We start from the raw sequence: 24,221 nt of genomic DNA, 5'->3' as shown, positions 1-24,221 counted from the left end.
AACAAAGAAAACAGAATAGTGTATTTAACTTGATACTCTTTCTTTTTCAAATATATCCTGTGACAATGCAAAGACAATTAGGTCTAAAAAAAGTACAGACAGATGACAGAATCAATATACAGCTGTCTACACTGTTCAAAAAGGTAGATGCAAAGGGTCTAACAACCAAATGTACAAGACTCTAATTTGTAAATTTACTAAGATTCGAGTTTGGTCGAGATTGCAATCTCGGGTGAGTTTAGGCATGTTTTTCATCTCACAAATTTAATAAATATAAACTCAGGTGAGTTTGGGAGAGATTTCACTCTTTTCACTGGTAAAACTCAGGTGAAACTGCAAACTTGAATCAACTCACCATCGGCCAAACTCGGAAGTACTTTTCATGTTAAAGATACAACTCGGGAATTTACCAAAAATCGAGATTACAATCTCGGGTGAGATTGTAGCAAACTCATTAATAAGTTGAAGTTTCAAACACTCCTCCTCCTGAGCTGCGAGTTTGGCAGAAACATATACAGAGCAGTGCGATTAGTGTATGTTTCTGCCTGTATAGCTAATCTAAGGTGTTTATTTTAATTAAAAAATGCTATAGGGATCCCCGCAAAAGACAACCAGCCCCGGACTGCTCAGCCAGTCCTGGTTCCTAAAATTAGGCTGGAAAATAGAGTGGGGTTCCACTGTAATTTAGGAACCAGCACCTGGCTGCTGGGCCATACCTGGTTTTAAATATAGGGGGAAAAAATGCCCAAACCAACTGGGGTGTAATGCCATAGCCAGGAGATCCTATTACCGGCCATCTGCTGGCACTTGTAGTTCCACAAGTGCAAAGGGCAGGCATGCTGGCACCTGTAGTTCCACTGTAAAATACAATATTTTAGAACTATTTCCACCATTATTACCCCTGTACTCACAGCCCAGGGGTGTGGGGAAGAGCCCCGGGCTTCAGACTAAGTCTGGGATTTAGGGAGATGGGGTCCCCACCTCCCCTGAGATCTCTGGCTTGAGCTGACTGGCTTGGGGTGTGAATGCTTTGGCCATGGAGACCCGATGATAGAGTCTCCTGGCTGTGGCATTACACCCTGGTTGGTTTGGGTCCTGTGCTGGTTTTAAATATAGGGGGACCCCTATGCATTTTTTCCCCCTATATTTAAAACCAGGACTGGCCATACAGCCAGGTGCTGGTTCTGAAATTACCGGGGATCCATGTAATGGTTCCATAATTTTAGGAACCAGAACTGACTGAGCATCCTGGGGCTGGTTATGTTTTTGGAGTGGACCCTACATAATTTTTTTAAAAGATTTAACCCTTTTTTACAGGTAGACCACAAAAGCAGCCTTCACATATCTCACTGATATGTGCAGGCTGCTTGTTTGGGAGAGTTAGGCAGAGAGAAGACACTGCAATCTCGGGTTAGTAATCTCCTTCAAAACTTGTTACTCGGGGGAGATATCTTGATCTGCTTCACCATCGGCCAACTCCCTTTCAGCTAAAGTCACTTCTTAGTAAATTTTAGAGTTTAAAAATGAGAAACTCAACCAAGTTTTGGCGATGCAAAGCGATTTAAAAAAAACTCGATCAAACTCGAATCTTAGTAAATTTACCCCTAAGGGGTAGATTTACTAAAGCTTCTAATATAGACAATTGATTATGTTGCCCATAGCAACCAATAAGATTCTAGCTATAATTTTTCTATTGCATTCTAGAAAATTATACACAGACTTGTCTGTTTTAGAAGCTTTAGTAAATATACCCCTAAGTGTTAGGAACTGGACGCTCTAAAGGATTAAATGTCTGACAAATTATCAATGTGTTCACAATTTACAGGTTACTTATTAAATATTACATTAGGTATAATTTTCAGTTCACTCATTTTAGATGGAACAGTGCTAATAATAATAAAAATACATAATAATAATAATAATAATAATAATTCCGATTTAGTTTCCACTGGATGTGCCATATTTGAAATTCAACTGCCATGTGTTTGTGCCACTCCTGTTGCTTAGCTTAGTCAGCTAGCTAGCTCAGTGCAGCCTTTGTCCAACAGTGGTTAAAACAATATTGTGAGCTGTGAGGTTGTAAAACTGACCGGAAATTACTAGCAATTTATGTTATTGAAGTTAATAATTAGAGATAAGCGGGTCCGGTTCTCCGAGAACCGAGCCGACCTGAACTTGAAGATCTGAGGTGAGATCCGAGTCTGGCTTGGGTTTTCCCACCTGACTCCGATCTCAAAGCCAGGCAAGACGTCATCATCCTGCTGTCGGATTCTCATTAGTTCTGCAGGGGCTGCAGGGGTGTATTCGTAAAGTTTATTGACACTATTATTAGAAAGTAAACGCAGTGAAAATATTGTCACACTAAGTGGAATACACAGTGTATTCATAAAAAATATTGACACTGTTAGTGGAAACGCTGTGTATTCGTAAAAATATTGTCACACTAAGTGAAAAACACAGTGTATTCTTAAAAAATAGTGTCACACTAAGTGGAAAATGCAGTGTAATCGTAAAAAATATTGTCACACTGTAAGTGGAAAACGCAGTGTAAGTGGAATACACAGTGTATTCATAAAAAATATTGTCACAATGTACCGTATATACTGGAGTATAAGCCGAGTTTTTCAGCACAAAAAATGTGCTGAAAAAGTACCCCCTCGGCTTATACTCGAGTCAAGTGTAGCGCTGACGGGACGGAGTTCGGTCAGCGCTACACACTGCCAAACAGACAGCCGCCGGAGCCGGCAGCTGCGTGTTTGGTGTAATCAGCAGCCGCTGAGAGTCTGTCAGACTCTCAGCGGCTGCTGCTGCTCCCACTGCGGGAGCCATCTTCCAGCTCCCGCAGTGGGTGATGGGAGACACGTCAACATGACGACGTCTCTCCCATGCAAAGCGGCCGGAGGAGCGGACAGCGGCGGGACCAGGAGCGGGAGTTTAAGGTAAGTGTTTATTTTTTTTTTCTTTTCACGTCTCTCTCTACTAGGGGGGGGGACTACAGGGGGCACTACCAGGGGGCATTATCAGGGGGCACTACCAGGGGGCGATTACTACATTGGGCACTACCAAGGGGCATTATCAGGGGGCGATTACTACAGGGGGCACTAAAAGGGGGGATTACCACTGGGGGAACTACAAGAGGGGGATTACTTCAGGGGGCACTACCAGTGGGGGATTACTACAGGGGGGATTACTACAGGGGGCACTAAAAGGGGGGATTACCACTGGGGGAACTACCAGGGGAGGATTACTACAGGGGGCACTACCATTGGGGGATTACTACAGGTGGCACTAAAAGGGGGGATTACTACTGGGGTTACTACCAGGGGGGGATTACTACTGGAGGCACTGAAAGGGGGGATTACCACTGGGGGCACTACCAGGAGGGATTACTACTGGGGGCACAACCAGGGGGAATTACTACTGGGGGCACTACCAGCTGCTGCCATTTCCCACACTAGGCTTATACTCGAGTCAGTAAGTTTTCCCAGTTTTTTTGGGTAAAAGTAGGTACCTCGGCTTATATTCGGGTCGATTTATACTCGAGTATATACGGTAAGTGAAAAATGCAGTGTATTCAGAAAAAATATTGTCAAACTAAGTGGAAAATGCAGTGTATTCATAAAAATATTGTCACACTGTAAGTGGAAAACACAGTGTTCGTAAAAAATATTGACATTGTTAGTGGAAACACAGTGTATGTGTAAAAATATATTGTCACACTGTTAGTGGAAAACAGTGTATTCATAAAAAATGTTGTTACACTAAGTGGAAAACGCAGTGTATTCATAGAAATAATTGACACTGTAAATGGAAACGCAGTGTATTAAAAAAAATATTGTCATACTGTAAGTGGAAAATGCAGTGTATTCATAAAAAATATTGTCACACTGAGTAAAACAGTGTATTCATAAAAATATAATCACACTAAGTGAAAAACGCAGTGTATTTGTAAAAAATATTGTCACACTGTAAGTGGAAAATGCAGTGTATTCGTAAAAAATTTTGTCACACTGTAGGTCATTGATACCGCAGTGTAATATATAAATTGGTACAAAATGATGTGTGTGCTGTACCCCACTTCATTCGTATTTGTTATGGAGAATGATCAGTTAAGACTGCAGGAACCACATACTAGTGGTGGAGCTGCTGCCAGTGCCACCAGTCATGATGATACTTGTCCATCTACTAAAGCTGATGCCCAAGGGCATACAGGGATTAAGTCAAGGCATCTAAAAACAAGCAAGCAATGTTTTACAGTGTTAAAGAAAAAAAAATTAAAAGCTAAGGGCCTGATTCAGACCCACTCGCGAGCGGCTGTCCGCTCGCAAGTGGGTCGATGTTATGCACTGAGCATGCGCACGACGGAGGGAGCTCCGTCGTGCGCATGCGCCAGACACGACGAGCGAAGGAAAGTCCTTCGCTCGTTGTGTCCGATCAAAGGGGGCGTGCTGTCAATGTTGATTGACAGCACACCCCCTTTGGTGGGCGTGCCGGGGGCGTGCCTCCCTGACGGGGGCATTCCCACGGGAATGCCTCCCGTCAGAAGCCGGCCCACTGACATCACTAGTGATGTCAGTGGGAGTGATTTTGGCTCTGATAGAGCCAAAATCACTCCGGAGCTTGCGGTTGAAAACCTCAACCGCAGGCTCCGGCTCGCAATTTCGATGGTCGCGATGGTCTCGACCATCACGGCCATCAAAAAGCACGCTCGTATAGCCTGTGGGTGGTGACCCACAGCTATACGAGCGTCCAGGAGGACGCTCCATGAAAATGGAGCCCGGCTTTCATTCAGAGCGTGCGCTCTGCTCAGAGCGTACGGCTCTGAATGAGGGCCTAAGTTAGCTACAGAGAAAAAAAATTGGCAATATGCCATTTACTACATGAAGTGGTAAGGAAAGGATAAGGCCTTGGCCATCTTATGATGATGTAAGCACTTCTCCCTGTAGAAGTGTAAAAAAAAATCAAAATCACTGAGGCACATGAATCATCTGTGTGCTCAGAAAAGTCACAGATCCCCGAGGAGAATCCAAGTATATACGCGGTTGCCATGTGTGAGCCTAACCTTTCTAATACTGTACTTGAAGAGGATCCTCCTTCCACCATTTGTGTGCCCTCTGCAAATGTGGGGATGAGCATCACAAGTCAACATGCTGACATACAAATCAAGGATGCTTCTGTGGAATTGCACCAGGAGGATATCTCTGTAGTTGGTGCTAACAAGGATGATGAGGATGTTGATGCTGAGGATGTTTGTGTAAAAAGTGTCAATCAGGCAACAGTTGTTGCCCGTGATGGGAAAAAGACCATTGTTGTAATGCCTGCACAAAGGACCAAAAAATCCACTTCTCATGTGTGGAATTATTTCCAACCAAATCCGGACAGTTGTCAAGCTATCCTTAACCATCTAGGAACCTCCTCCCTGTTACATCACTTGCAGCGCATTCAATTGAAAACATTTTTTTAAATTCAGAAACTTTGGCTAAAAAAATGTAACAACAAACAGTCCAGTGTCGTCTAGCTGCTCCCTTCTCTCTGGATCCAAGCATCTGCAATCTCCTCAATTGTGATTGCATGTAGTCCTGCATCCAATTTCATAAGAGTGACTGACTCCTCTCCTATCCATGGTTCCTCAGAATGATCCTTGAGTGCTACACCTGTTGCTGCTGCTGTGAGTGGATCTTCATCCCAGAAGGGGACCAGAAAGAAGACTACTTTTAGTGTAAAAAACAATTAACTGTCAAACAATCCTTTGCAATGGGGAACAAGTATGACAGCAGACACCCAGTTGCACAGCAGATACTGATGCCAAAACAGCTATGCTGGTATTAGATGTGTGTCCAGTATCCGCCATTAATGCAGTGGGTTTTAGACAGTTAATTGAGGTCCTGTGTCCCCACTACCATGGCCCTTCTAGATTCCACTTCTCTAGAATAGCACTTTCCAATCTGTACAAGGACATTAAAAAAACCTTATTACTGTCCTCCGAAATGCCGTTGTGCCCACTGTCCACTTAACCACAGATATGTGGACAAGCCAGACAGGGCAAACTAAAGATTGCATGACTGTGACAGCCTACTGGGTAGGTGTATTGCTTCCAAGAGCGCAAACAGCAGCAGCATCTAACAAATGCCAGCTCATTCAGAGGTAGGCTACTCTGTGTATCACCGATTTTAGAGGCATACCGCTGAGAGCCTCTTAGAAAAACTCAGGGAAATCATTGCAAAATGGCTTACCACACTTGGACTCTCCTCGGGATTTGTGATTTCTGATAATGGCAGCAATATTGTGCGAGCATTACATGTGGGCAAATTCAAACACGACCCGTGTTTTGCTCACACAATTAATTTGGTGGTGCAACATTTTTTTTAAAATGACAGGGGCATGCAGGAGATGCTCTTGGTGGCCCAAAAGATTTCAGGACATTTATGAAATTCTGCAACTGCATGTCGAAGATTGCAGCACCTGCAAGTACTGTTAAATTTGCTCTGCTATCAGCTGAAGCAAGAGGTAGTAACTAGGTGGAATTCTACCCTCTATATGCTTCAGTGGATGGAGGAGCAGAAAAATGCCATCCAAGGCTACACTACGGCCTATGACATAGGGCACAGGTTCTCAAACTCGGTCCTCAGGAACCCAAACAGTGCATGTTTTCCATGTTTCCTCACAGCATCACAAGTGAAATAATTAGGTCCACATGTGGATCTCTACAATGTGTCAGTGAGTAATTAATACACCTGTGCACCAGTTAGGTGACCTGCAAAATGTGAACTGTGTGGGGTCCTGAGGACAGAGTTTGAGAACAACTGACATAGGGAAAGGAGCAGGAATGCACCTTAGTCAAGCACAGTTGAGAATAATTTCCGTGTTGTGCAAGGTTCTCAAACCCTTTGAAATTGCCACATGTAAAGTTATTTCAGATACTGCCAGCTTGAGTCAGGTCATTCCCCTAATCAGACTTTTTCAAACGCAGCTGGAGAAACTGAAGGAGGAGCTGAAATGGAGTGATTCTGCTAAGTATGTCAGACTTGTAGATCAAGCCCTTCATTCGCTTCACCAGGATTTGTGGTATCTTGCATTCCCAATATTTGTGTGAGCAGCTGTCTATTAGTTTAATCAATAACACTGACTAAAATATATGGTGAATGCAATTTGATAGACGAATTTGTATTTAACTAAATAAAATCTATATGGTGCTTAGCTGACCAATGCATCTAAGATGAAGATCATGTGCAATAAATATCTATAGACATGGGTATGGAAATGTCAGAACTGATATCAAAAGAAATAATATATAAACATAAATAAATAAATACTTATTAAAAAATATGTTTAGGACAGGCAATGTCTGAATATACAGTGGACTCAATATATAACATGAAATAAGGGTGTTTATAGCTCTTTTTGTGAAAATATGCATGTTAGTCCAGGTCTCCTGTAACCGACAATGGGGCTGTGTCCGGAGCACCGGCTGGTTTACTCACCCTACATTTTCCTAGTGGCAGTATGAGCTGATGGTTGATGGAGTCTTGCAGCAGTCAGAACGGATTCAGTCTGCTGTGTAAATGGCCCATATGACTTCCGCTTTCACTCCTTTTATTCCTGAAGGACTATTTTAATTGGCTACTTAATTGAATCATTGGATAAATGCCTTAGATCACTATTTTTTGCTTGTTCTTGGGAAATTATAAAATGAGGCTATGTATTTTATACAGATAATCGGAAAAAATTTAGTAAAAATGTACTTTATTCATTTGTGTGCAAAACATAAATTAAACAGATGTATTTAAAATAAATGGTTGTCTTTAAAATCAATTGATGTGTTCTAAAAAATAAGAAAAAGGATCCAAGGATTTTGGCAACCATACTTGATCCTAGGTTTAAGTCATACCTTGTGTCTTTCTTTCCAACGGACAAAAATCTGAAAGATGCAAAGAGCTGTTGGTGAAAAAATTGTCAGCAGAAGCGGCATGTGACACTGCAGCATCTTCTCCTTCAGTTTCTGCGGCTGCCAGGAAAAGACTAACTTTTACAAAGAGACCCACTGCTGGTGGTGATACAGATCAGTCATCAAAACCTAATGACATATGGTTGGGTCTGAAAGAACTGCCTACAATGAGTAACATGTCTACCATGACTTTGTCTGGTATGATCACCATTCAGAGAATGGTGAATGATTATTTTAGGGATAGCATCCAAATAGGCATGTCAGACAGTCCGTTCCACTACTGGCAGGAAAAAGAGGCAATTTGGAGTCCATTACACAAACTGACTTTGCTTTACTTAAGTTGCCCACCCTCCAGTGTGTACTCTGAAACAGTTTTCAGTGATGCCGGGAACCTTGTCAGTTTTCAGCATAGGAGGTTACTTCCCCAAAATGTGGAAAAGATGATGTTCATTAAAATGAATTACAAATTTCACGAGGAAGACATTTACCAGCAATTAAGCTAAAAAAATACAGAAGCATCTGCAATGGTGGATTCCAGCAGGGACAAATGAATATTGTGTGAAGAAGAGGATATACACACTAATGGGGCTGATGATGACGATGACGACATCTGATCTTACCTATGTTGTAAAGCCAGATTTTGTATGGGATAATTGTCACCAATGTCCACTGCGCATTGGCAGCTTGTTTTGTGGGCGGTCCAAACAAACAAATCATTTCAACCACAAGTGGCAGTCCCTCTCGCTGAAGTGATTGATTTGTTAAATTGTGAATGTCCTGTTTCATATATACAACATAAGGGTGGGTTGGAGGGCCCAATGACAATTCCATCTTGCACCTCTTTTCTTTGCATTATGTGCTGTTTGGGGCATTGCTGCCTGACATTTTTAATTTTATGGTTTATGAATGTCCAGAAATTATAATTGCCATAAACAGCATCTCCTGCAAATTCTGAACCACCAAATTGATGGAGTGGGCAAATATGAGCATCAGCAGCACAGAGCATCTTCCTGCCAGAATGTGTGCAATAAAGTGCAAATACGTTAATACAAGAATTAGTTGTGTATATTGGTCACATACAAATATATTAACATGGTACATACAATGCGTAAAGCACGCTGAGGTAACCTGAAGCAAGCCACTTGTTGTTGACAAATAACTTCCAGTAGGCCCAGCAAACATCACAGATGCTGGGAGTTCAAATTCAGCCAGAGAACTACAGGCTGCTTTCCTCTGATGTAAACAGCAAGTCTTGGTCCCATTATCCCTGAGAACAAACTAGTAAATGCCTGTTTACAGTATGTTCTAGCAACACCTCCACAAGCAAGGCCACCTCATTTTTTATTAGATCATGTATAAAAAATTTAAAAAAAAACACCTCCAGGTCAAAGATGTCTTTTAGGAACTGAAGAACTTGATCCTAGATTGATCTTCCCTCATAATTTTTTTAAGAATCAAAATATTAAATTAAATAAATTAAAAACTAATCAATCCTTCCATACTTTCCCTGTCTTCAGTCCATAAACAGTCCAACTCCGTCGGGCCTCTGACCTAGTTAAGAAAAACATTCTTGGTTTTTAAAATTTCTATGGGTCGTATAGTTTAATAAACTGCCATCCTGTCTACCACTGCAATGCCACTCTGTGCCATGTTTGAAGCTGAACTGCCACATGTTAATGCTGCCCACTACTGTCAATTAGCTTAGTCTGCCAACTAGCTGGATGCAACCTTTTGGCCCTTATCTAGATGAAAAAAATCAATATTGTGAGCTGGGAGGTGGTCAAAATTGACTGGAAATGAGTGGAATAAATGTTATCGAGGTTAATAATACTGTAGGAACAAGAACAGGCCCAAATTATGTGATTTTAGCTGTTTTTATGATTTTTTTTAAGAAAACATACAGATCCAAAAACAAAAAAAACAAAACATGCAAGGGTGGTTTTGGCAAAACCAATCGAAATCTAAAACAAGAGGAGATATAGATTCAAAACCAAAACACGGGGGTTGGCGTAAATCTCTGTTAATAATACAGTAGGAACAAAAACAGGCCCAAAAACATGATTTTAGCTGTTTTTATACATTTTTTAAAGAAATTCAGATCTGTAACCAAAACAATTCAGGGTGGTTTTGCCCAGAGTCATAACCAGTGGTCCCAGTGCCCAGTGCAGGCCATGCCCCCTAAGTTTGATGTTATATGGAAGTGTCAGGGCCACGAACGCTTGGAATGACAGCAATGCCATTGCTCCAGGGGACTGTAACAGCAGTGGTGTGCATGCCAGAAACATCCTAAGGACGCTCCAGGCGGCACTGCTGAAGATAATCTGGCTGCAGGGTGCCTGGAAAGGCACTCTTCTAGCCAGATGCAGGGGCTGTGGATGAGTGGCAGTGTCACCTGCACCGCTTGCACACCCCTAGTTATGGCCCTGGTTTTTCCAAAACCAAAACACAATCCCGAATTAGTTACAAAATGTGGGGGTCCGCACACATCTTTAGTGCTAAGTCACAGGGGTCTTGAATGCTAAGAAGCACCTCACGCAGTGAGGCCTTGGAGGGTATGAATACTGACACCCCTTGTTTTACTTTTACTTTGACACACTGATGATGTCAGCAGTCACCTTACCACAGCCTAGAACAGAATGATGAGCAGTACAGCGTCAAAGTTAAGAACAGTTTATTCTGTTCACTAATTTTTTTGTTTGTTTTTACACGTTTTCCTATATAATTTTTTTCACTTTCTCACAAAAAAATAACTAATAGAGGTATTTAGTAGGAAAACAAAATGTATTTTTTTGTTTTCTTACTGAATACTGGCCCTGTTTCAGAGCCGGACGCTCTGACAGAGCGCTCGCTCTGAATCAGGGCCGTCCCTCTTACTGTTTGGAGCGCCCTCCTGGCCGCTTTCATAGCTGTGGGTGACCACCCACAGCTATAGCGAGCGGCCAAAATGATGGTTGTGATGGTCAAGACCATCGCGACATCGGGCTTGCGACGAGACTCTTGCGGTAGGGTCTCGCTGCCGCAAGCCCTGATAGAGCCAAAAGCACTCCCACTGACATCACTAGTGATGTCAGTGGGGCTGGCCCCAGACAGTAGGCGTTCCCATAGGAACGCCTCCGTCTGGGCAGCCACGCCCCCGGCACGCCCACCAAAGGGGGCGTGCTGTCAATCATTATCAACAGCTCGCCCCCTTTGGTGCGAGACCAATAAAAACGGCTTGGACGTCGTTATTCGGGTCTTGTGCATGCGCACGACGGAGCCGCCTCCGTCGTACGCATGCGCACTTGGGCAACATCGACCCGCTTGCGAGTGCTCACTTTCTTCATCTACAGTGGGCACAGGACTTGATTGAGTAGTGCACGCTAGTGCACTGCTGACTACAGATTCCCAATTATTCTGCGAGAGTGCAGAATGGGTCCTGCACAGTCACACACAGCCCCTTCGATGCCTCTGCCTGATTGACAGGCAGAGGCTTTTAATGGGTGGTGCGGGGCTGCCGGCATTCCTGGAAATGGGGAGTGTCTGATCCATTTTCCTGGAGTAGCAAGGTCAGGGACAGCATCGACCGACACAGCTTCCTGTCCTAGCAAGCCAGCCAGCCTGAGTAAGCAGTGCTGGGATTGCAAATTAGCAAGGGGTGTCATACAACTCCTGCTGCATTTGCATATTAGCAAAGAGGGAATTGCAAAGCTGCCTGAGTTCCGCTTAGCAATTGCAATCCTTGCTGAATCACCCCCACAGTCAATACATTATCCAAAGGGATCATGATCATTATTTGTGGATAGAAGCAGAGCCGTAACTAGACTTTTTGGTGCCCTTTGCCAGAAAGAGCATTGGCGCCCCCCTCAGTTTTCAAAGGGACATAATGCACTCAAAAAAGGACCATGGCCTCATGGGGAAGGGCCAGGGAAGAGATAGGAGAGGCCAGGAGATTCTGGGGATGAAATAAGAGGAATCTACAAGCAAGAATGATAATAAACAGAAATTTGACAGGCCCAAACAGCGCCCCCTGACCTGTGGTGCCCTGTGCGATGGCACCAGCCGCACTACCCTAGCTATGGCCTTGGATAGAAGCTACAGTATCTATGGATTACTCTTTAGAGTTACCTGCTACATAACAGTATCTCTGTAGGTACTGTTAATATCTAGTGAGAAGGGGGAGTTATGTAGGTGCAGAGGACTCAGTAGTAATGAAAGGGTGAAGTAAATGGATTCAAAGAGTGTGTGATTCTGTTATAATGAGATTTAGTGGTCTATTACCCCTTAATTTCTACAAAAGTAGCTGAAAATAAACAATCTCACCTATTTTTGTAGAAATTAAGTGTCACGGCTATTCATTACAAAGGTAATACAGAACATATCATGGGTATCTTGACAGAAGGAACCTATGCCATCATCAGATGGTGCCTGTTCCTGGACCCCCGCTCCTTCCTATGAGAAAGTGTCACGGGTTTCAAAAAAGGATTTGCTCCTGTTTGTCTCCTTCCGCTGGACACCTGGATCTCTGCACATATATGTGAACTTTAATTCACACATGCGCACTAACATAGCCAAGTCAGACTCAGCAATGTTAAGTTTCACTGCTACCAAAGTAGCAGTGATAGCGAGAGCAGGGACAGCTAATCCTTGAACAAGCTGTCTCCACTCCAGAGCAATGTTGAATTGCTCCAGGGTTTTAATATCCACTGCTGCTATTCACAGAGAGTTAGAAATTAAATAATCACTGGCGAGCAGCATTGCTCAATGAATAGAGTTTACTTCTAATATAGATTGTAATGAAAATTATTTGAAATGTATTATTTTACAAACAAGATAGCTATGTTACATTTATTTATGTAAAAAAAGGTTGAATATTAATATGGAGTACAAACTATATTAAAAATGCTAAATAATAGTATAGCAGTGGTAATGCAATATCTGTATTCTTGCTACAAGAGTATTTTTTACTTGTACACATGCACTCTAAAAATACATATGCCACAAATCCATTGTATTGCATCACATTAATTAGAGTAGGTTCTGTCAATTTTGGGGAAGTGTTTTTCTCTCCATGTATCATGCTTATTAAAGACCATGATGTATAATCTATGTCATGGAGTTGTACAAGCAATGTCTATTAAAGTCTGTTAAGTAACTGTAATGAGTGAAATCCCCTTTGTCCTTAATTTGTATAGTCTCTGCTGTGACTCTAAACGGCCACCTGAAGTGACAGCTTGATCTCCACAGTGTGTTAATTTTCCTTTGGAGGTCTCAGTCCCTTACTGTTGCCCTTCTATAGGTATCTGAGTCCTACACAAAAATCCCCTCATGAGGAAGCCACAGCACCGCACTTATTCAATAGTCCATGTGAGTGATCCAGCCACTTCATGTCTCTTTTAGTTGCCTTTCTGTTGCACAAGGGCAACTGAAAGGACCAATGTGCATGCCCGCCCCAGCAAGACAACAGCAAGATATTAACAAAGTTGTGCAGTAAAGATGCAGTTGTTAGTTCAAAACCTATGCGTTTCACCAAAAACATCTTGGCTTCCTCAGGGAGCAAAGACACAGCCTTGGTATGACTACAAGATGAAAAAAAGCAGCTTTTTGGCTTCCACACAAGACAATTTAAACACAAGTGTAAGCAAATGGAATTTGTTTGTATTACACTTTAAACAGTTAAAGAAATGATGGAATAATTAACTATAATTCATTTTCAGAAACAGAAAAATATTCAACAATTTAGTTCTTTTTATAACACATTTTATCATTTCTATTCCACATCCCCCAGTTGTAGGAAAGTTTGTATTTAACTGTTAAAATGACAACATACAGTACAGATGGAGAAAGTTTATTTCAGACAAGCAATGAGATGTGGAGCACAATGATGTGCAGAAAACACAGTGTTATTCAACATTGTCATTTTATTCGGTACAATGTGTCCTGTATTTAATATGGTGGCACTTAAATCTTCTCAACATGTTGTGTGCAATGTACCCAAAATAAACTCACCCCATCTGTATTAAGCGTATGCATTTAAATTTCAGAAACAGAAATATGCATTTGCTGGCAAAGTAATATAAGAGAAGCTATCATGCAGGGTACTCATATAAGTTGAAAGGTACTCACAACAAATGTGGTTGTTTCAGTTGGAATATTGAACAAAGTTGGGGTGAAGGAAACTGATATTCTAGGTAAAGTTGATGTGATTTCCGAAGTTGTTACTGTGGAGACAGGTTTTGGGTCATTGAAGTAATGATAGTGGGTGTTACACTTGACTGAAATACTGAGTACAGTACTAATAGGCATGTATTAGCATATTTACATCACAATCATGTACAACATATTATGGTAACAATAATGTTATTGAATGCTCCACAGCATTCAGAAATTAGCCATTATTTTTTTTTCTATTTGAAATAGATTAAGGAAAATGACCTTAGTGAAGGTATATTCAACCAATATTGTTCTACTCTTCATTGCTACCACGTGTATTGGGCTCAATGATGAGGCTTTGTTTGCATTGTATCTCTGATGTGTTTCAGAGGTTATGATTATGGTTATTTTCCTCAAATGTTTCAAATTAAAAACAATATCTACATCTATCTATCTACATTTATCTATCTATCTATCTATCTATCTATCTATCTATCTATCTATCTATCTATCTATCTATCTATCTATCATATTGAAACAAAGCCTCATTTAGCTTAAATACAGCCACCTAAACAAAAATATTTTAGAATGTTTGGTTTTCTTTCTAGTGTTATTGATGTCACAAGTAAAGTACAGCAAATTTACACTGGAATGCCAATTTGTCCACAATTGGCAAACCTATCCAGTCATGATTTTCTGTTTGAGCTTTATGACCCTTTATGACCTCTACAAACCAGAAAATAAATATTTTTATACATTTAACACTGCAAACACAACTTTTTAGATAAAATTATATGATAGATCTTCTTAAACAACGCAAATGAATGTTTCTTATTAAGGTCATGTACTATTATTTCTCATTGAATTACATTTTCTGCACACTGTTTCAAATGCTATATTAAATATTTGTAAGTATCAGATTTGTTTTCTAAAAGGAACAATAGTAAGTTATTTTATCTCTGTGATCATTTTTACTGAAAGAGGACTGGTACAAAGATACTCCAACTGTCAGTAGTCATTGTTATAATGAGTACAATGGACATGATAATTTGAGAGTGCTGAAGGGCACAGTAGTTTCTATAAGTGGTTAAATGCGGAGTTTGTTGACTAGACATCCCACTCCAATGGACTGGCCGGAATTGGTATGTAATCCCAGCGGATCAAAAACCGATAGCAGCAGCCCAAGAAATCGGAATCCCGACAGCATCAGGTAAGTAGTCTATGCCTCCCCTCTCCCCTCACTAACCCTAACCCTCCCTTAGGGGTGCCTAAACCTAACCTCCCCCCTTAGTGCCTAACCTTAACCTCCCCCATTAGTTCCTAAACCTAACCCTCTCTCCCCGCGCCCTACACCTAACACTCCCAGGGGGGTGCCTAACCCCTCTTGTTGAGCCTAACCCTAACCCCCCTTTCCCTACCCTAACCCTCCCAGGGAGGTTCCTAACCCTAAGTCCCTCTGAGGGTCCCTAATGCTAACCCCCCTGTGGCTACACGCTAAGACACCCAGCTTACCTTCATTGGCAAGTCGGGTCTTGGGATTTAGTAGTGGGGCTAATCATAGGTGTCAAAATCCCAACGCCTATCATTAGTCCCATGTCAGGATGTGGCTGTCGGAATATCGGAGGGTAATATAACGCTCGCCGACATCCTAACTACATCCCGGACTGGCCATGCCTCCCCAAGCAGTATAGTTTGTAAGCTCCACTGGGACAGGGACTGATGTGAATGGGCAAATATTCTCTGCAAAGTGCTGCAGAATATGTGTTCGCTATATAACTGGTAATAAATATTAATAATAATATGACACCATCCAATAATACAGTATGGAAGTGTTGATGTTCTCTTACCACTAGGAAACAAAAATGTATAATTATGGCTCTAGAAAATATCCAATGATTATCTAAAATCCAAGGGATTATGTCAGTATATGCAGTATGTACACATGTTTACATTTAAATTATTATAATGATATTCAAAAATAGCACAAGAAAAAGAAGAGCGGTTCTCGGAGTGCATAAAATCCAATATATTGAAAAAAATATATCCTTTATTAATATGCATTAAAATATATCCCGTTGATATCATAAATATGGTGAAATATTTAAAAAGTATAGAATGTGAACAAAGACAAGAAATAGTGTTTGTTAAAATAAAATTCAATGTTATGGCCCCTTTGATAAATTGCTCTTCCCACTAAGCACTAATATTCTGGCTTAATAGCCTAATTATTGTGAAGTCTTTGTTAGTATGATTGTCCCATTTCTACAACAATATAAACACTCGCACTTAGTGGAATAATATTGTGTGTCCAGTTCTATAAGTTGAATAAAAGACTATATCAGTATGGCTACAAACATACAACTAGCAGTGGTTTGTTGATACAATGTTTCAAGATGTTACACATACTCTAATTACAGAGGCTACGCAGACCCATCGTAGAGTGATTGACAGGAGGTGCCATTTTTAGGGGGCAATGGGGAGGTGGTTGGGGAATTGCAGGCATGCCAGTGCATTCGCATGCCATTGCAGGGGTGTGTGTAAATTATCCACTGCAATGCCATATGCAGTGTGAGGTCTCATGGCGTGCATAGTTGTTAGCAAATTCAGAGTAAGGTCAGAGCTTGTGCAAGCAGGGCCGGAGTAACAGGGGGGCGACAGGGGCGATCATCCCTGGGCCCCCACATGTTAAGGGCCCCCATACCCATCGGGGTTAAAGTGGACCGGAGGAGACAGAACCAGTTCCGCTTCCTCCGGCCAACTTAACCCCGGCGCCGCAGGGAGGCTCCATTTACCAGGCGCAAGTGCAAGCGGCCTACTGGGGACATTACTGGTGGGGGGCATTACTACAGTGGACACTACTTGGGGGGGTATTACACCTGGGGCATTACTCGGGGTGGGGGGTAGGCATTACTACTGGGGGCATTACTTAGGGGGGAGCATTACTACTGGGGCATTACTCGGGGAGGGGGGAGGCATTACTACTGGGGGCATTACTGGGGGGGCATTACTACTGAAGGCATTACTGAGGGGGGGAATTACTACTGGGGCATTAATCAGGGGTCATTACTATTGGGAGCTCTACTAGAGAGGGAGCATTAGTATTGGAGGCACTAATAGAGGGGCATTACTACTGGGGGCATTTCTACAGAGGGCTCTACTAAAGGGGGAATGACTACTGGGGGCATTACTATTGGGGGCACAACTACATGGGTATTACTACTGGGGGATTTATACAGGGGGCATTACTACTAGGGCATTACTATTGGGCACATGCCCAATTACTACTGGGGAGCATTACTATTTGGGGCACAACTACAGGGGTATTACAACTGGGGGCATTTATACAGAGGGCATTACTACAGGGGAAACTATTAATGGGAGTATTGCACAGGGGGCACTGCATAAGGGGCACTACCACTGTGGGCACTGACACTACTGGGGTCTCTGCATAAGGTCCCAATTGTGCATACCCCCCATTTGTCACATTTAATAGGGGCCCCCCATGTTTGTTGCCCAGGGGCCCCCACAGACCTTAATCCGGCCCTGTGTGCAAGTGTGTGTGAGACTGCGATGGTACTCGATTGTTCCGATTGTTTCACAGTCTTGCAAAACATTACGGATGTGTGCTAAATAAAGTGGACGTCCTTGTGCATCGCTGTGACGGGATGGATTAGCATACTATCATAGTTGAAGTGCATGCATAATCGCAATTGCATACGCAGTTGCATACAGTAGTGAATCAGGCCCTCAGTTAATAACAGTTTTAATAACAGCACCAATTGTATCCTTTAGCAATTCTTATATTCTGTATGATTAGTGGCATATCGAAAAAATCACCACTTTTTAATCACATAGATCCAGACACTGTTGGTCCCCTAGGTGTCTGGGCTCTGACTTCTCAATTGTGGATTTTAATTACCACTTATTAACATAAAGCAATTTCAAATACATGGCATCAATTGTAGTATTGCCACTATTAGTTTATATACTTAGATCTCCTTTTAAACCACTTGCCTGGCACGGTCGCATCAGATGCAACCACGCCAGGCTGGGCTTTCCCTGACATGGTCGCATCAGATGCGACCAGTCAGAAATGCCCTCTAGGTGGCTGCGGGAAGCTAATCTTCCTGCAGCCACCTATATCGGAGGGACCTATTGGTCCCTCTACACCCACAGCTCCCTCTCTTTTGTGTCTCTATCACTGCTGGCCAGCAGTAATTGGGTAGCTGTCCTCACTCCCTTTAGTTGGAAGCAGCAGCCACGGCACTGGTAGCCACGGTTGATGCTATGTACCCGGGCCGGCAGCGGCACACCCCCCTTCTGCGGCTCTAGAGCAACCAAACATGATCACACTCCCCCTTTGTCCATCCTACACCAAACAGCACATATGTGTGTAACATATATATATATATATATATATATATAATATATGTAAAAACACAAAACTCAGCACTTACCATTGTTAAATAACTCACCATAATACATATATGATGGGGTTTTCGTTCATGGATTGATCAATGCATTTAAGCCTGGAGCCCACATCACTGGACCCCACTTCGCTGCAGGTCCTACCCTATCCGTCAGACTTATGGAGACCTGGTAGCTTCTATCACATAGTTTAAACTGAAAACATGTTAACTGGTTTAAAGCTCACCAGCCAACTAACTAATGGCTTTAAAAGGTAAGACAGTCACCAACATAGCTTCTATCATACTACCAAAAAGGCAGCTGACACAGGTTAAAATAAATAAAGGGGTGCATGAGAAAGCTGTGATCACAATAAGGTTAATTAAAAATTAACCAAATAAACAATGTCAGAAATCCACTGCACTCGCCACTCCCAGATTTGGGGTGCAAACCTGCACTTGCCATTCCCAGGCCTGGGGTAACATCGGTGGTTGTGGCCTCAATCGATGGTTTCTATTGATGGTTGAACCCATCGGCCATCATTACAGTATACCACAAAAATGTTAATTTTATTTTATACAGTGTTTACATTTTTATAAAATTGGGTTGGATACAATCTAAAAAGATGTTCTTGACCTAATTCAGTCATAACCGAGCAGTTTTAGGTTAAACACTTATATAGTTGTATGCTTTACAAAATGACTGTGGTTAATGTACTTTATTATCACAGTTATTAGCATGGAAATTTATATTACTTTATATGCCTGTCATAATATTAAATTTCCATACTAATAGCTGTGATAGTAAAGTACATTAACCACCGTCTTTCTGTAAAGAATACAACTATAGATGTATTTTAAGAAGGAGATCTAATGGTGCACACACAAGGTCAGATTTGATGAACGATGAACGATTGAACGATTTTTGACAGTATTAAAATGAATGAAATTGTAAAAATCTGACTGCAAACACAGTCAATGTCAGAGATCGTTATCTGACAAGAGGGAACATGCATCGTTCATCGATGCATGCCTTACCTGTCAAAGATATGTACAACTGAACGATTTTTACAATCATTATTGTTCATATCTGATAAGAAATCTGACACTGTGTATGCACCATAAGTATAAAAAAGTTATAGCAGACATCTAGTGGTACTATTAGATATTAGAATTGGACAGGCAGCAGATTATGTGCAACATCTTGAAACATTGTATCAACAAACCACTGCTAGATGTATGTTTGTATAATCATACTGATACAGTTTCTTATTCAACTGATAGAACTGGACACATAATAGTATTCCACTAGAATGAGTGTTTACATTGTTGTACAAATGGGACAATCATACTCACAAAGACTTCACAATAATTAGGCTATTAAGCCAAAATATTAGTGAATATTGGGAAGAACAATTTAAGACAGGGGCCATAATATTGAATTTTATTTTAACAAACGCTATTTTTTGTCTTTGTTCACATTCTATACTTTTTAAATATTTCACCATATTTATGATATCAACGGGATATTTTTTAATGCATTTCAATAAAGGATTTATTTAATTTTTAAATAGATTGGTCTTTGTGCACTCCGAGAACCACTTGTCTTTGTCTTGTGCTGATTTTGAATATGTTTTTTGAGCTGTGGGTAGCACCTGATGTGTAAAGAAAAACTTACAGATGGAATAAAATACCAAATTGAGAATATAGGACCTTTAAAATAAGATTAGAAGTACCCATACACTGGTGTGGAATTGATTTGTATTATAATATTGCTTATTATTTATTTATATTATTTTATAAATTGATTAAAAACTTACCTGTACTAGTGGCCAATGTTCCAGTAGATGGTAATGGTGTTGTAGATGTAGAAGTTGTAGTACCAGTGCTTGGGGTTGCTGTACTAGTAATATAAGTTCTATTAGTCATGGATGGTGTTTCTGTTCTAGTGGTTGGTGTTACTGTACTAGCAGTTGATGTTCCAGTAGCTGTGAAGGGTGTTGTCGATTTAGTAGTTGCAGTACCAGTGGTTGTTGTTGCTCTGCTAGTAATAGTTCCAATAGATTTGTATGCTGTTGTAGATGTAGTAGTTGTAGTACCAAGGGATATTGTTGTTGAGCTAGTTGTAGTTCCAGTAGTTATTGGTGTTGCTGTGCTAGTAGTTGTAGTTCTAGTAGAATTGGATGTTTCTGTTATAGTGGTTGGTGTTACTGTACTAGTAGTAGTATATAAAGTTGTTGTTGATGGAGTTGCAGTAACAGTGGTTGGTGTTGCTGTATTATTAGTTGATGTTCCAGTTGATGTTGATTGTGTTATTGCTCCAGTCATTGATGTTACATTGACTGATGCTGTGGAACTATGTTGTGTAGTGCTGGATAATTGTGTTGTACATGGCAATTCTTCAGAAGTTATTTTACATAAGTTACTGCAAAAAGTTGCAGATGCACAGCCTCTGTAGTCATTTTTAGTTCTGTATATTACAGTATCTGTAAAAACAAAACAAAAAAGTAATGTAAATCAGCTTTTCAATGATATAGACTGCACATCTTTGGTTTACTTAATTTAAGCTACTGTATAGAATTTCATTTATACTCATAATATTCATCAAGTATCTAAAAAATATCAGAAATGCATCAAAGCCCAACATGTTGTACATCTGGATGACCAGACATCATACCATCCAGATTGTATAGGTCTGTTGACCTCATTGTAGCTGTATAGGACATATTAATACTATTAGCATCACCATGTCATAATTTGTATACATTATTATCCTAACAACAGCATGATGTGGCTCCCTATCTGTTTATATTTATGTTAGAAACCAAAATTAATATTCACCACATATAACTAAGCTAAATGTCATCTTGTACTGCAACTTCAGGGCATCCATTCGACTGATCAACATTAAAAAGGTCGACATTCAGAAGGTTGGCAACAAAAGGTCGACACATTCTGAATGTCAACAGACAGAAGGTCGAAATTGTCATTAGGTCAACCACCAATATGTCAACATGTTTTAAGGTTGACTTGGTTAAATAGAAGGCTAAACTGAGCAGTGAATTACTGCAATTCCTGGCGCTGTTGATACATAAATATATATTTATATCAGTCAACACCTGCTGCATGTAAACAGGGTCTAGTTGAGACCCTAGAGATACAAAATCTCCAACAGAAAATGTAAAAAACAATAATTACTGTGCTTGGTGTTGAAATATAATGAGTGTAAAAAAGGTCAATATAAAACTGTTTGTTCTCTATTAATAAACAGGAGGCTTTATTCTGAAAATAATGAAAATACCATTTAATGGTTGAATAGTCAAAACACAAACAGGTAATAGGATAGATTATAAAAACAACTGATACATAAAAATAGCAGCATATAAAGACTACATATACATATCCACCTGTACTGTAGCAGCTTTAAATTGAAAACAAAATATCTATTTAATCAATTTGAGTTCCAAGCCAGATGAATGGGTTAGTTTGTTGCAATGTATCCATTCACACATAGGGTATCAGTTCACTTCAATGAACCACGAATCAAGTCCAGACACCTAATGAATCCAGGTGTCACTAATTTATCTAATTAATCTGAACTTGGAGGGATAAAAGGAGACCACAGAGGCTCCGATATCCTGTTGTGAGAAAGTCTCGGTGCTATACGGCACAAAACACATTGACGTCACCCTCCAGGCATTAGTGGCTTTCATCACAGCTTTGACACCACATGGAATACCTAGATCCGCTCACCCAGCAGCCGTGAAAGACCATCGGCAGCCACTGCATCTTGTCAGTGGCCATCGCTTTCATCTCCAGCCACGGCTTTTTGTGGGGACAGAGTACCAGCAGGAATGAACCTCGGCCACGCCACCTACAGTAAAGGTTTTGTGTACACACAGGAAACATCAGCCTGTAAGGACCTTTACTATTACAAACTCTCAGGTTACACCCCACAATACTGGGACACCAGTGTTTATGCATTCTAATTAAAGGCTGTGCAATTTTTAATCGGCTTTATTATCAGTATTGCAAAATAAGGACTCTGACTTGATTCATGGTTCACTGAACTGATGCTGTATGTGTGAATGGAAACATTGCAACAAAATAACCCTTTCATCTGGTTTGGAACTCAAAATGATTAAGTAGATATTTTGTTTTCAATTTAAAGCTACTATGATTCAGGGTGTAATGTCACAGCCAGGGGACCCTTTCACCTGGTCTCCACAGCCAAAGCATTATCACCCCAAGCCAGTAAGCCCAAGCTCGGGATCACAGGGGAGGTGGGGACCCCTTTATTGTACCTGTAAAACTATACTCACCTCTGTCCTTGTGCTGTAGCATCTCTGTGTCTTGGAAAAATAACAAATGGACTGTAGCAATGCATGTGTGACCACATACATCACTACCTGGCTAGTGACTGGAGACCCCCATGTGTGAACTGTCTGAAGCAAGAGCCTTCAGCCAATCAGTGGCCGCTAACTGTTTTTTTACAGGTACACTCGTGGCATTCTAATGGTCAAGGGGGCTGATCAGATAGCAGCAGGTAAGTATGTGTGAGTGTGGTAGGTAGTTGTGTAATAAAAATATACTTACTATGGTGTGTGTGTCTTGTGGATTTTTACATGGGTGCCGGCCACCTGCTGGCACTTGTAGTTCCACAAAAAAAAACAGATTCCATTTTCACTAGTATTACCCCATACCCACCGCTCCAGGGGTGTGGGGAAAAGCCCTGGGCTTCAGCTTAAGCGTGGGGTGCTTGGGAGAGAGGAAACCCCTCTATTGGTGGGTCCTCACCTCCTTTGAGATACCCAGCTTGGGCTGACTGGCATGGGGTGATAATGCTTTGGCAGAGAAGACCCGGTGAAAGAGTCCCCTGGCTATGGCATTACAACCTAGCCAGATTTGATTCCAGTGCTGGTTTTAAAAATAGGGGGACCCCTACACAATTTTTCCCCCCTATATTTAGGACAGGCTCAGCAGCCAAGTTCTGGTTCCTAAAATATGGGGTAACCCTACTAATTTTTTTCCCTGTATTTTTAGGAACCAGGACTGGCTGAGCATACTAGGGCTGGTTATGCTTTTTTTGGGGGGGTCCCTACGTCACTTTATTTTAATATTAACCCTTTAGATAATGTTTACATGCAGAAACGTACACAAATCACACTGATCTGTGTATGTTTCTGCCAAACTCGCAGCTCAGGAGATGGTCTATTTAAAACTTCAATTTAGCTGGGAGTTTGCTACAATGACACCCGAGACTGTAATTTCAAATCTTGGCAAATTCCCGAGTTGCATCTTTTTCATGAAAAGTACCTTGGAGATAAGGAGATGGTGACTTTATTCGAGTTTGCAATCTCACCCGAGTTTTTCAGTGAAATGAGAGAAATCTCACCCAAGTTTACCTTTAGTAAATTTGCGAGTTGAAAAAAATGCCTACAATCACCCAAGATTGCAATCTCGCAAACTCAAATCTTAGTAAATTTACCCCTAACAGTAAGATGATGCTCAATATAGCAGTGTCTGGAAAATAGTGGAAGAAGGGCCTGATTCAGAGATGGACGGTATTGCACAGCCACAAGAAAGCAATGGTTGCTGCTTTTGGCCAGGCTCAGTGTGAGTGGTCACGCAGAACCCATTGTGCACATGCATAGTACACATTCTGCGCATGCACAGACTTCCTAATTTAGGCCTTGAGTTCAGACAGACAGAATACACACTAAGGATATGGGCCCTCTGCA

The 24,221-nt window shown here is 41.3% G+C and overlaps 1 protein-coding gene across 1 annotated transcript in view; it reads right to left on the bottom strand.

Annotated features, from left to right (window-relative positions):
- Positions 1-20,373, bottom strand: part of LOC148525216 (von Willebrand factor-like) — a 265,846-nt gene extending 245,473 nt beyond the window's left edge. The window contains exons 1-2 of the mRNA XM_088471026.1: positions 20,301-20,373; positions 14,048-14,142 (exon numbers count right to left, since the gene is read on the bottom strand). The gene's annotated coding sequence lies outside the window, so the exon portion shown is untranslated. The remainder of the gene's footprint in view (positions 1-14,047; positions 14,143-20,300) is intronic.
- Between the last annotated feature and the right edge of the window lie 3,848 nt (positions 20,374-24,221).

The sequence above is a fragment of the Taudactylus pleione genome, unplaced genomic scaffold (genome assembly GCF_031769625.1).
Source record: "Taudactylus pleione unplaced genomic scaffold, aTauple2 ptg000109l, whole genome shotgun sequence".
NCBI classification, from domain to species: domain Eukaryota; kingdom Metazoa; phylum Chordata; class Amphibia; order Anura; family Myobatrachidae; genus Taudactylus; species Taudactylus pleione.
Note: the sequence above shows the minus strand (reverse complement) of the source record. Positions and strands in the feature narration are given on the sequence as shown.